The sequence below is a fragment of the Zingiber officinale genome, chromosome 10B, assembly GCF_018446385.1.
Source record: "Zingiber officinale cultivar Zhangliang chromosome 10B, Zo_v1.1, whole genome shotgun sequence".
Classification (NCBI taxonomy): Eukaryota; Viridiplantae; Streptophyta; class Magnoliopsida; order Zingiberales; family Zingiberaceae; genus Zingiber; species Zingiber officinale.
In genome coordinates this window covers 8,928,297-8,943,432 of record NC_056005.1, presented here as the reverse complement: position 1 = coordinate 8,943,432, position 15,136 = coordinate 8,928,297, and positions in this window count along the sequence as shown.

Genomic DNA, 15,136 nt, shown 5'->3' with positions numbered 1-15,136 from the left:
ATATTCTGTGCTCAAAACACTGTTACCAATCAACTAGTATCTGCACCAGTCGACAGGTACCCTATTTCTGTAAAAATCAACCTTTCTGGCCAAGTTCATAAATGCACCAGAAATTCCACAGACCTCAAAAAAATCTCAAATTTTGTGGAGAGGTCTATTTTATCCATGTCTACTTGGAAAAAATATATATATAAATATATTTATCATAGATCCAAAGATTGACATAAAATTCAAAACTAGCTAAATGGTTCAATTGAACCTTGACCTAATGTCCTAGTTTTGGCTTCCTCTTGATGTATCTGCCCATACTAAACCATAATGCATCCCTAGCATGGGTTTATATGGCATCTATACATCAAAAACTAATTTTCATAAAATATGAACCCAATTCATATTTTCATGCATGATACTCAGCCCAATTGTGTCAATTTCTTGGATTTGAGACTTAAGTTCGCCTCCAAATCACTTGGCACATTTTATAACCCATCTACCATGGGTCCCAAATGCTCTTCCTAACCTTAGGAATCTTAACCTTAGTTATTTCCCTTGGTGACTCATCTACTATGGCTAGGCCACTTCGGTGCACCTCGGGTGACATTTGGCCTAAAAAACTCACCTTCTTAACCTTAGACACCTTGTCTTTGATTAATTTCTTCTTGTCCTTAACCTTGGACACCTCATCCTTGCCATAATTATATGTCACCCTAGCATATTCCTTTTTATTGGTCTTGGATGACTTTCCCTTGTCCTTGGTCACTCCTCCCTTACCAATGTCATGTGTCATCTTAGCACTTGACCTCATTTTGGTCTTGAAGGGACCTAATTTGACATTTTTGGATCTTTGACCACCCAAATACATGTCAAGTCCTTTAGGTCCAATAATGAACCTCTCTAGGACTTTCTCCATTTCCTCAAGCTTTGCCTTCAAGGCTTGATTTTCCAATTCTAGGGTTCTAACCCTAGAATCAACATGTCCATTATGGACATTCCTAGACCTATCCTTCCTAGGCATGTGTCTCCCCTTCTTGGGATTAATGACTTGGTTTTCAGCTACCTTCTTCTCCTTAGGCAAGATAGGTTGTTTCCTTTTAGGTCTATCATTTGAAAATGATTTTCTAGGGTTATCACCTACATTAACCCTATTTCTATCATTATACCTAAATCCATGATTATGCTTGGGTAAACAATCTACATTATTTCTAACAAGCATATAAGAATTAGAGCTTGGATTAAACTTCAAAATAGAGATTACCTTCCCTTTTACCTTTGAAGCTCCCCCTTGACTTGTACTCCACTTCTTTTCCCATTTCTTCAAGTGTGCCAATTTCTTGAGTTCTCCTCTCCTTGGGCACTTTGTGTGGTAGTGACCCCACTCACCACATGTAAAGCACCTAATATGATTCTTCTCCTTCTTCTTCCTACAACTCACATTAGTTTCTAAATTAACTTTAGTGAGTTTAGGGTTTACTTCCTTTACCTTCTTGAGCGAAGGACACCTACTCTTGTAGTGCATCATCTTACCACACTCAAAGCATTTGATGTGGTCCTTTGTGCTCTTCTTAGTAGTTGAGGTGGAGGGTTGAGCTTCCAAGATCTCCACTTCCTTGGATTGCTCTTCTTCCTCTTCACTTGAAGATGTCGATGATTCCACTTCTTCCTCCCTTGAAGATGTGGATGATACCTCCTCATCTTCCTTCTCCTCCTCGGATGTTGAACCCATGTCAACATCCGATTGGTCCTTCTCTTCTTGGACCAATGATCCCTTCTCTTTGAGCTTCTCCACTTCTTGGACTTGTGTAGGACTCTTTGTTAGGACCAAAAGTAGCTAGAGGGGGGGGGGGGGGGGGGGGTGAATAGCTCGTCGCGTTCGCTCGGTGCTCGGCGTTGCTTGTTCCTTCAAAGATGTGCAGCGGAAATACAAAGAAACAAATCACACAACGCTAACAAGGTTGGTTTACTTGGTATCCACCTCACAAGAGGTGACTAGTCCAAGGATCCACACCTACGCACGCACCCTCCACTAAATAAAACTCTCCTTGATGGTAACTACCAAGGGCGGAGAAGCCCTACAAGACTCAGTACAAGAAGAGAGGGAAAGGATACAAGAAATACAAGCTTACAAGCTTACAATGAGTACAAACCCTAACCCTAGCTTCTCTTCTTTGACTTTGATCCGCCTCTTGACTTGGAAACCTTCCAAGATCCTTCAAGAACTGGCGATCTGAGCTTTGTGAGTACTGTGGAGGAGCTGGCGAGAAATCTGGAGTGAATCGGAGAAGAGATGCCGAAGGAAATAAACGCCTGCGGCCTTTATCGACGCCAACGGTCGGATCCCGATCGATTCGAATGTTCCCAATCGATCGGGGAGGCTTTGGATCGATCCACGGATCGATCCAGAGTGCCTCTATGCTCTGGAAAAGCGCCTGGATCGATCCACGGATCGATCCAGCGCTTATCGCGTGAAGCAGCCGCGTCCCAATCGATCCACTGATTGATTGGAACATCTGGATCGATCCACGGATCGATCCAGAGGCTCTCTGTTCACTTAGGAGAAGCCTGGATCGATCCACTGATCGATCCAATACTTGGTTTTTGCCCAAAACCAAGTTCCAAGCCTCTCAAACCAACATTCGGTCAACCTTAACCTGTTGGTACATCATGCCTAGCATCTGGTCACTCCTTTGACCTGCTAGAACTTCCCACCAAGTGTCTGGTCAATCCCTTTGACCCACTTAGACTTTTCTATTCATGCCAAGTATCTGGTCACTCCCTTGACCTACTTGGACTTCCATCAGATTTCCTCGTGCCAAGTATCCAGTCAATCCTTTGACCTACTTGGACTTCCCAACACCAGATGTCCGATCATCCTTGATCCATCTGGATTTTCCCTTGCCTGGCTTCACTCACCAGGACTTTCACCTAGCTTCACTCACTAGGGTTTTCCATCTGCCTAGCTTCACTCACTAGGGCTTTCACCTGGCTTCACTCACCAGGACTTTCACCTAGCTTCACTCACTAGGGTTTTCCTTCTGCCTGGCTTCACTCACCAGGACTTTCACCCAGCTTCACTCACTAGGGTTTTCACCGTTTCACTCACCGGACTTTCACCTAACTTCACTAGGTTTTCACTGGTTTCACTCACCAGACTTTCACCTAGCTTCACCACTAGGACTTCCTAGCTTCACCACTAGGGTTTTCACCGGCTTCACTCACCAGACTTCCCTGTCAACATCCTCAACCTTGACCTACTTGACTCTTCGTCAATCAATTTCTTATTGTCAAACATCTAAACTCAAACCAAGACTCAGCTTGGTCACCCAGGTCAACCTTGACCTGAGGGATGTTGCACCAACAATCTCCCCCTTTTTGATGTTTGACAATACCACAATAACACTTACAATACCACATGTAAGTTAGGCTAATCCTATAGCCTCAATTTTCATGCCACTAGGTAATGAACATATAAATTAAGCTCTTCATTCTCCCCCAACGAGGGCACACTCCCTCTAGGTAATGAAAGCCTAACTTACACCCATTCATAGGTCCTTTCATTCTCCCCCTATTGGCACACATCAACCCATCTTTGGGCACACATCAACCCATGCCCCAATTTTGGGTACACATCAACAAATCCATTTGTTGACGACTCTCCCCCTGAAGAGTTACTCATCATTGTTCACAACATCACTCGTTGTGATCAACACGATAATGAAGGTCCCATACCCTTCATTTATCCTTAACTTCTCCCTCAATGTAGACAAATACCCAACCTTGAGCATTATCTAACCACTTGAGTTCCCACTTGAAATAATGAGGATATCCACTCCCCATTTCAAGTTCAAAAGCTCATACATGAGCATTTTCTTTAAAGAAGGTTAACCACCTTCCAAGGTTCATGAAAAGTAATTTTTCATGTCTTTAAAGAGTCCCTCCCCCTAAAGACAGGGTGGTGACTTCTGTCATTGCACCAACAATGACTTGGAATCCCTAAACCTTTAGGAAACCCAAATTTAGAAGTTTTGAGGTTCAAATACTCAAAATTTGAAACAAACCTCAACCTAAACTTCAATGAAGCCTTCCTTAACCAATCCATCCTTGGTTTCACATGAAAACACCCTTTGTATGTGTACAAATGTATTTTAGGGGTTTGGAATGGTTACCTAGACTCAAAGAGGTTCAAAGATGCTGAAATCAAGCCTTCCCAGCCAAAATCAGCAACTTGGATCGATTGGAGTTGGGTTCCAATCGATTGAACCTTTTCCGAATCGATCCACCGATCGATTCAGACTACTGGATCGATCGGCTGATCGATCCAGCAATTTTCGCTGGAGACTTTTCTGAATCGATCCACGGATCGATTCGGCACTCAATCGATCCATGGATCGATCGAGCTCCGATAGTTGCTGAAATTCCATTTCAGTCAACTTCTAAACCCCTAGAAAATTCTACAAAAATCCAAAAATCATGAAATTTCGTGTAGACATTATTTAGGGCATACTTAATCATGGAAAAATAGCTTTCTATGAAAATACATCATATTTTCAAAGATTGACACAAACTTGAAAACTTGCAAAAACTTTAGTGTTTTTCTTTAAGTTTGTGTTTAACTATTCAATGGTGATTACTATCAAAAGATAGCCTTCACCAAGGTTTTCCAAAAATATTTTAAAAACATTTTCAAAACCAATATCCCATCATGTTCCTTGGGCATAATGCACATGACTTGTACATTAGCTTTCCCAATGATGAGAAAACACATAACTATGTGTTTTGATGAACCTAAAAACTCAAAAGAATGCACTAAATCAACATTTTGAGTTTTGTTCATCATCCTAACATCTCACTTGTATCTAATGTGCACTAATCACATACAAGTCACCTTATAGTCTTTGTGAGATGTAGATTTTAGTTTTTGCCCTAATCTAGGGATCATGCATATCTATCTAGGCATTCTAGAGATATTAGACATCCACCTAGGATGTCACTTGTCAATAAGTGTCGTTAAATGCCATTCGTCCTTAATTACAAGGAATTAAACTTAATGCATGATTATGTTATGGCATACATCAAAAGAAAATAATTTTCAAAAGAAAATATCCTATTACTACATGATGTATGAATGTCATGACATGGTATTTTTGGATTTTTCATAATAAAACATGAATGCAAAACTAGACATGATGTCATGGCATATGATGGGCAAACAATCATGGCAAGATTTAGCATAAATAAAATATACCTAGATTAACTATCTAAGTATCCTTAAAGTCTTAGCTAAACTTACACCTTAAACCTAGATTGCCCTAAAGTGCTACAAGAGAATGCCAAAGCCTAAATTGGCATTTCTAATTTCCTTGATTTAATGTATGCCAATTGAAAATAAACATGTCCTCAAATGTTGGCATATTCCATTTTTCCTCAAGAGTGATTACATAAATCAAGGCCCGGATTGCCTTAAATTTCCAAGAGAATACCAAAATCCCAACTTGGTATTTCTCAAGGTTTTCCCAATTTGTGCCATTTTAAGATAAAATCAATTTTTCACCATTAGACACATTTTACTCTTTCAAGGAGTAATCAATAATTCCATTTCATTTTCAAAGGTTAACTAAAACCTTGAAAATGCTCCTTGAGTGTCAATTTCCTCAAAGTTGGGTTAACTACCCTTCTAATCGGAGTTGACACTCTCTAACCCATCTATGGGGTAGAGAAGATGCTCCTAGGAACCCAACACCTATTGGTGCTCCTTGGATGCTCTAGGTACTCACTAGGGATAACTTCCCTAGATACCTTCCTAGTGACCTTGTTGGGCTTCTTAGAAGCCTTGGTCACAGTTTCTAGGTCAACTCTAGGGATAACCTCCCTTGTGACCTTGTTTGTGACTTTCTTAGACTTCTTAGAAGTCTTAGTCACATTTATTGCAAAAATACTCTTAGGGATGACTTCCCTAGTATTCTTGGCTTGACCACTAGACCTAGGGTTTGTTCCATAACTATATGGAACTCTATGGTAAGAGGGCACATCCTTCTTAGCCTTTGGTTTGTATCCCAAACCTCTATGGCCATTGGATGGCTTTTGTACCCCTAAACCTAGGTTATGCTCATTTTGCCCTAATAGGATATTTTCCATCCTTTTTAGGGTCTTTTCCATTTTATCAAGTCTTGACCTCAAGACTTGATTTTCTATCACTAAGTCCTTAGTTTTAGATTTTTCATTTGATTCATGAGCATATTTGTTTTTGGGCTTGTATCTAAAATCTTTAGAGTTATTGCCCAAGTGTCTATCTACCTTCCTAACCTTAGGTTGGGTAGTTTTGGCATGTAGGGCCACATGTTTTTCCTTAAAGCCCTCATGCTTTCTATTCTTATGGTAAATTGCATTAAAATGATAAAAGTTAGAACTATCGTGCTTTTCACCATAATGTAAGGGGGTAGGCTCAATAAATGTTACCTTCATTTGTACCTTTGCTTGTAGGGGTGGCATCTTTCCCTTTGGATCCGGAGGTAGAAGCTTCCTCTTGATCCGATCTTGATTCTCCTCCATTTGATTTTTCTTGACTCGTGGAGGTAGAAGCTTCTTCAATCTCTTCATCTCTTGACCCGGATGTAGAAGCTTCTCCTTCTTCTTGATCTGGCGTCACCAAGGATTGCTCCCCCTCAATCCTAGAGGTGGAGGCTTCATCATCTTGAATATGAAACAAGGAGTATGCTCCCTCCTTGTTCCCTTCGTTGCATTCCCTTGAGGATGAAGCTTCTTGGATTTCTTCTTCTTCGGAGGTTGAGCATCTCTCAACCTTGGAGTCCTCCTCTTGATCTTGCTCCAAAGAGTCACCCTCTCCTGATTCTTCATGATCTTGTACAGTGGAGGGGATCTCTTCATGAAGCTTGGCCAATTTGCTCCATAGTTCCTTTGCATCTTCAAATTCTCCAATTTTGCAAAGGATGGTGCTTGGCAATAAGTTGACCAAAAGCTTGGTCACTTTGTCATTGGCCTCGCACCTTTGGACTTGCTCTTGGCTCCACTTGCTCCTCTTGAGAACTTTGCCCTTTGAGTTTGTTGGAGTCTTGAAGCCTTCCATAAGAGCAAACCATTGCTCTATCTCCATCATAAGAAAATTTTCGATTCTTGATTTCCAAGAATCGAAGCTCGTGGAAGTGTATGGAGGAGCCACCCTCGTGTCGAATCTGAGCCCATCTCGGAATTCCATTGTAGAAGTTGAGCTTTTGATAAAGTCTTGAACTTGAAGAATTTGCTCCAACTTCTTCACCCTCTAGCTTTTCTTGATATGTTTGCCCCTTCCGGCGGTGATTCCGGTGAAGAGCAACCTTGCTCTGATACCACTTGTTAGGACCAAAAGTAGCTAGAGGGGGGGTGAATAGCTCGTCGCGTTCGCTCGGTGCTCGGCGTTGCTTGTTCCTTCAAAGATGTGCAGCGGAAATACAAAGAAACAAATCACACAACGCTAACAAGGTTGGTTTACTTGGTATCCACCTCACAAGAGGTGACTAGTCCAAGGATCCACACCTACGCACGCACCCTCCACTAAATAAAACTCTCCTTGATGGTAACTACCAAGGGCGGAGAAGCCCTACAAGACTCAGTACAAGAAGAGAGGGAAAGGATACAAGAAATACAAGCTTACAAGCTTACAATGAGTACAAACCCTAACCCTAGCTTCTCTTCTTTGACTTTGATCCGCCTCTTGACTTGGAAACCTTCCAAGATCCTTCAAGAACTGGTGTGAGCGTTGTGGAGGAGCTGGCGAGAATCTGGAGTGAATCGGAGAAGAGATGCCAAGGAAATGAACGCCTACGGCCTTTATCGACGCCAACGGTGGGATCCCGATCGATTCGAATGTTCCTAATCGATCGGGAGGCTTTGGATCGATCCACGGATTGATCCGGTGCCTGCTGGTACTAGGCGCTCGGATCGATCCACGGATCGATCCGGTGCTTATCGCGCGCACCCGCCCCAATCGATCCACCGATTGATTGAAGCACCGGATCGATCCACGGATCGATCCGGAGGCTCTCTGTTCGCTGAGAAGCCCTGATCGATCCACCGATCGATCCGAATCCGGATCGATCCACGATCGATCCAACACTTGGTTTTTGCCCAAACCAAGTTCCAAGCCTCTCAAACCAACATCGTCAACCTTGACCTGTTGGTACATCATGCCTAGCATCCGTTCCTCCTTTGACTCGCTAGGACTTCCCACCAAGTGTCCGTCAATCCTTTGACCCACTTAGACTTTTCTATTCATGTCAAGTATCTGGTCACCCTTGACCTACTTGGACTTCCATCAATTTCCTCGTGCAAGTATCCAGTCAATCCTTTGACCTACTTGGACTTCCCAACACCGGATGTCCGATCATCCTTGATCCATCTGGATTTTCCTGCCTCGCATCACTCACGGGACTTTCACCTAGCTTCACTCACTAGGGTTTTCCATCCGCCTAGCTTCACTCACTAGGGCTTTCACCGGCTTCACTCACGGGACTTTCACCCAGCTTCACTCACTAGGGTTTTCCTTCTGCCTGGCTTCACTCACCAGGACTTTCACCTAGCTTCACTCACTAGGGTTTTCACCTGGTTTCACTCACCAGGACTTTCACCTAGCTTCACTCACTAGGGTTTTCACCTGGTTTCACTCACCAGGACTTTCACCTAGCTTCACTCACTAGGACTTTCACCTAGCTTCACTCACTAGGGTTTTCCTTCTGCCTGGCTTCACTCACTAGGACTTTCACCTAGCTTCACTCACTAGGGTTTTCCTTCTGCCTGGCTTCACTCACCAGGACTTCCCTGTCAAGTATCCGGTCAACCTTGACCTACTTGACTCTTCTTCAATCAATTTCTTATTGTCAAACATCTAAACTCAAACCAAGACTCAGCTTGGTCACCCAGGTCAACCTTGACCTGAGGGATGTTGCACCAACACTCTTATGAAGCGCAATTACCTTTTTCCAAAGGTTACTTGCGTTCTCTTATTCACCTACATTCAATACCGTATTAGGATGTAATAAATTAATTAAAATTCTAGTTACCTCCTTGTCCATCTCAAATTGCTCCCTTTGCTCCTCGGTCCAATATCGAGGTCGGAGACACTTTCCCTTTTTATCGGTTAGAGCTTTAAATGGTTCCTCCAACGCAATCCATTGGTTCCAATTCATTTGGAACCACATCTCCATGCGCCCCCTCCAATAGTCAAAGTCCTCGCGCTCGTATGGAGGTGGGATTCGGATGTCCCATCTGAGAGGTCCCTCCGACTCCATCTTCTTCCTCTAGCCGCTCTCTTGGTGATTAGTCCAACAAGAGCTAACCTCGCTCTGATACCACTTGTTGGGACCTTGACGTTCGCTAAAGGGGTGAATAGTATTTCACCCAAATTGTTGCTTCCTACACTCGTAGTATGTAGCGGAAATACAAAACAAAACTAACAAATAGAATGCTAAATCTAGAGGTAATAACCAAGACAATTAAACCTCTAACACGTTTATGTAATGTGGTTCGGAGATCACTTACTCATACTCCACGGCTGTCTATAAGGTGGACGATCCCGATCCGTCGGTGGATGACTCCCTGGAAAACTCCGGCTAGCTCAATCTCCTTGTGGGTGGAGAAACCTCGCCACAATCTTGATCACGTACACACGGATCACACACAAGAGCTTGGAAGACTACTAATAGGGGTTAACCACCTCTATTTCATCAACCATACATAAGCACCCCAAGCTCTATTAAATAGAGCTTAGGAGGAAAACACTAAGTTATTTTCCCACCACCAGTCGACTGATAAAATCACCAGTCGACTGGTCCTAAGTGAAATTTGATCGTTACAAGCTAACGGTCAACTTACCAATCGATTGATGAAAACACCAGTCGACTGCTATAGTACTGCTACAGTAACGCTACAGTAAACCCCTAATTCTAGGATTTGACCTTGAGTACATTCGCTCAGCACTCGTCCTTGCCCGACCAACCTAGACCTAGCCTTCTAGCCTCCTCCATCATCTTTGCGTCCCTCGGATGCCTCCCCATCCTTCATGTCTTGCCTTTTGGAGCTTCCATCATCCTTGTCATTATTGTCGGGTCTTCCTTTGCCAAGAGGTCGCGTCTCCGGGACTTCATCCATTGCCAAGATCACACTTGGACTTTCCTTGTTGTACCTGTATCTTGCACACTCACAATGCATATCAAATACAATAATAAACGCAACTTAAAACTTTTCCCAAACATCAAAACCTAGGGGCACTAGATTGCTCCAATACTCCAAATTAGGAAAGTTTTAAATACAAAATTAAAACTTTCTTATTTGTTTCCAGAAATTTTTAAAATAAAAATTTCTCTTTTGAATTCCCTTTATGGTTGGTTTATAAAAAGAAACTTTTATAAATTAAAATCTCTCTTTTAAAACATGTGGATGATTTTAAAAGAAAGAAAGTTTTCGCCAAAATTAAAATCTTCCTTTCAACTACAAATAAGGAAAGATACCAAACCTTTCTCTTAATCTTTTGTAGAAAGCTATAAAAGGAAAGATTTAAATTTTAAACTCTCTTTTAAAATCATGGTTTCCACATAAGGAAAGATTTTAAAAAATAAAATCCCCTTTTAAATATTGTGGTCGGACACCTAAGCTTGGGCTCCAAGCTTGGCCGGCCACATTACATGGCTCAACCCCTTAGCTTGGCCGGCCTAAACTTGAGCTCCAAGCTTGGCTTGGCCGGCCATCTAAGGGTAGGTAAGAAGGTGGGTATAGGTGGGTATAATACTTTATAAATAAGAGGTTACGACAGGGACCGAGAGGAGGAATTGGTTTGGTCTCCCTATGAAATTAAGCTTCCCGTGTTCACCCCGAACACCCAACTTAATTTCATCAATAATAATTCATACCACTAAAGAATTATTATTGAACTACCACACCAATCTCATATTACTATATGGGCTCCTTCTTATCATGAATGCATTAATATCCCTATGTTTAAGATATCGAATGTCCACTAATTAAGTAAGTTACTGACATCTCACTTAATTAATATCTAGCTCCAAGAGTAGTACCACTCAACCTTATTGTTATGTCGGACTAAATCCACCTGCAGGGTTTACATAATAATCCTTATGAGCTCCTCTTGGGGGCATCATCAACCTAGCTCACTAGGGCACAGTTTCCTTCTACAATCAACAATACATTATATAAATGGTATTATCTCCCAACTTATCGGGCCTTTTGATTTATCAAACTAAATCTCACCCATTGATAAATTAAAGAGATAGATACTAAATATACATGCTTGTTATTATATTAGGATTAAGAGTATATACTTCCATAATAACCGAGGTTTGTTCTTTTATTCAGTCAGTATAAAAAGAAACTACCTCAAATGGTCCTACTCAATACACTCATAGTGTACTAGTGTAATTTTATAGTTAAGATAAACTAATTCCAAATTACACTACGACTGTACAAATGGTTTGTCCCTTTCCATTTTTGATCGTGAGCTACTATTTATAATTTATAAGGAACTTGATAACATGATCTTCTGTGTGTGACATCACACATCATGTTATCTACAATATAAACTAAAATGGACAACTACATTTATCAGAAATACAGACTTTTGACCAATGTGATTCTTATTTCTGAAAAATAAATGTTTACAAAAAGCTAGACTTTTAGTATACATTCCAACAAGACTAGACTTCTCTCTCCCAAACATCAAGTCCTGTTTGAGTCAACCCTTGGTCATATTGTCAAACATCAAAATCCTAGAGGTCAATTGCACCAACAGCAACTAGTGAGAAGGATAACACGGGAGAGAGCCGAAGGGCTTGGTACATCTGAGGAACGAGGTGTTACAGAAGAGTACGTGGACAAACGAGAAGGAGGCGTACGACGTTTTTGAGGGATGAGAAGTCAGAGCTGAAGATTGCTCGAGAAGGTCAGAAATTAGATTCGGATGAGCCCTATTCTGGATGGCCGGAAACACCCAAGCGAGAGGAGCTGGAGCAGAAGACCCGGACTGAGGCAAGCAGAACCAGAGCAAAGGACCCGGACTGAAAAACGTGATTGACTTTAAGGGTCTGGGTGCTCGGAACCCTTCTGAGTGTCGGAACCTCGATTTTATCAAGATCAACGTGTACGTTGACCGACGCATTAGGGATAGAATTCTATCCCACTCCGGGGGCCTAGAACGCTTCCAAATGCCTGAAACGCTTTCAAGCGCCCCGACCAAGACTATAAATATAGCTTTGGTTCAAAAGATAGAGAACAACAAGCATTCTTGCAATAACACTTGTATACGTCTTAGTTTTCATTTAGCTTCTCATTTTCTATGCTTACACTGCTGTAAAGAGGCTTGTCCGCCTGAAGGAGAGTTAGCGCATTTTATTTCCTTGGATTAACAACCTCTTCGGTTGTAACCAAGTAAATTCAGGTGTCTCTTTCTTTTTAGTTCATTTTCTATTCTATTTTTATGCAAGTGTTCTTTTAAGATCAAGAAGCGTATTTTTGTTTTATTTGTGCAGGGTTATTCAACCCCCCCCCCCCCTTTTCTAGTCGGCCTCCCAAGGACCAACAAGCAGGTCCTTACTAATTGGGCTGCATCAGCTTGCAAGGTAGGCTAAAAATACCTGGCCAGTAATATTTTTCAAGCGAGAGACCGACTACCAATATGACTTCCATAGGTACATTGATGTACTTCTTGCAAAATGTATTGCACATCGTCTGTTCTGATACACTTGAGCAACGGATATAAGTAAACCCTTTTGTAAAGATGGTCTCCGATCGTAGTGAATCGATCGGCTCTTTTCTTGATCATGCATTCCTGCTCTCCTTCTGCTAGTAAGATACCCTACTACATAAATAAGATGATGGGTGTACTCCAATCGCTCTGTAATTTCAGGTTGGCCTGTCGTTCAATGCAAGCCACTAAAAGCGTTTGTTCTACAAGCTTATCTAGAGTCCACGAAACTATGAAGGAAGCTAACTTGGCCAAGTCATCTACTATTTGATTTTCTGACCGAGGAACCTTTTGAATGATTACTTCTTGGAATCCAACTTTAAGTTTCTCAAATACCTTTGCATAAAGTTTGAGCTGCTCATTGTTGATCTCAAAATTTCCTGATAATTGCTACGCAGCTAACTGAGAATCTGAATAAATTAAAAACTGAGCAGCTCCCACGTGTCTTACTACTTACAAGTCAGCTATCAGTGCTTCATATTCTGCTTCATTATTGATAGCCTGATAATTGAGTTGAACGGATAATTGCATCCTGTCTTCCCTGGGTGATATCATAAGAATACTTATTTCACTGCCCAGACGAGTGGATGATTCATCCATGTATATCTTTCAAGTTTCCTCAAGCTCAGGGTTTTGCACCTCTGTTATGAAATCAGCTAAGACTTGAGCCTTGATGACCACTTGAGGTTGATATTGTATGTTATACTCAGTGAGCTCCATGGTCCATTTAATCAACCTCTCAGAGGCTTCTAGGTTGACGAATACTCGACCCAAAGTGTTATTAGTAAGTACCTTGATTGGGTGAGAAAGGAAATAAGGATGCAACCTCCAAGTAACTAAGACTAGTCCATATGCTAATTTCTCAAGTCTGGTGTAATGACACTCGGCTCCTTTTAATAAATGACTTAAAAAATATACAGGTTGTTGATCTTTTCTCTCCTGCCTCACCAATACTAATCCAACTGCATACTCATTGGCTAATAAATACACCCACAAAGCTTTGCTCGCCACTAGCTTAGAAAGTATAGATAGGGTGGATAAATAATCTTTTAACTCCTCAAAAGCTTTGTCGCAGTCAGCATCCCATTGGAATTTGGTCGCTCGGTGAAGGATCTTGAAAAAAGACAACCTTCAATCAACTAATTGGGAGATAAAGCGAGATAGGATCTGACCGGTCAGCCTTTACGCCTCCTTCAGATTGTGTGGGGGAGCCATGTCCTGAAGGGCTTGCACTTTGTTCGGGTTGGCTTCTATCCCTCTCTCGATCACAATGTATCCTAGGAATCACCTGCTTTTTGCTCCGAATAAACATTTACTAGGATTAAGCTTTAGTTTGTATCACCTTAAAGTATGGCAGGTTTCTTTCACATCAGTACACAGGTCGGTCACCTTGAGGGATTTAATAAGGATGTCGTCCATATAAATCTCCATGTTTCGCTCAATTTACTTTTAGGACACCGTTGGTAAGTAACATCATCATTTTTTAGTCCAAACGGCATAACATTATAGCAATAAGTACTTTCAGCAGTTACAAAACTAATCTTCTCCTAGTCATTCTTGGCAAGCGGCACTTGATGGTACCCCTAATAGACGTTCAACATGCAAATTAACTCACAGCCAAAAGTTGAATCTACCACCTGGTCAATTCTCGGCAAGGGGTAGTAGTCCTTGGGGCATGCTTTATTGAGGTCTCTGAAGTCGATGCAGACTCTTTATTCATTTTTTTGGCTTGGATACAAAGACCACGTTGACTAACTAGCTCGGGAACTGCACCTCTCAGATATAGTCAACCTCCAATTGCTTGTCCACTTCTGCATGGATGATTTTATTTTGATCTACTATAAAATCTCTCTTTCTTTGTTTGACCGGCCAAACTTCAGGGAAGACATGGAGTACATGCTCTTTAATTGTGGGAGAGATGCTAGTGATATCCTTGGGTTCCCAAGTAAAAACATCACTATTGCATGTTAAACATGCAACAAGATCCTCTTTAAGTTTCGGAGGTAGGTCGGTAGCTACTTGGGTAGTGGCTTCTGACCAATCTGGTCGAATATGAACCTCCTCATTCTTTTCATAGACCAGAGTAGCCGGTGCTTTCCGGATGATGTTGATGTCCATCCATTACATTTTACGGGCGAAATTGGCCTCAGTCTTGATTATATCAACATAGCACTTGTGTGCTACTAGCTGATCTCCTTTAACTTCCCTGACATAATCATCCACAGAAAATTTTATTTTTTAACAGAAGGTTGAGACTACTGTTCGAAATTCATTGAGGGTCGGTCGACCCAAAATGATATTGTAGGCTGAGGGTACGTCTATGACTATGAAGGTCGATCGACGCGTCCTCATTAGGAGCTCCTCCCCTAAGGATATGACTAACTTTATTTGATCAAG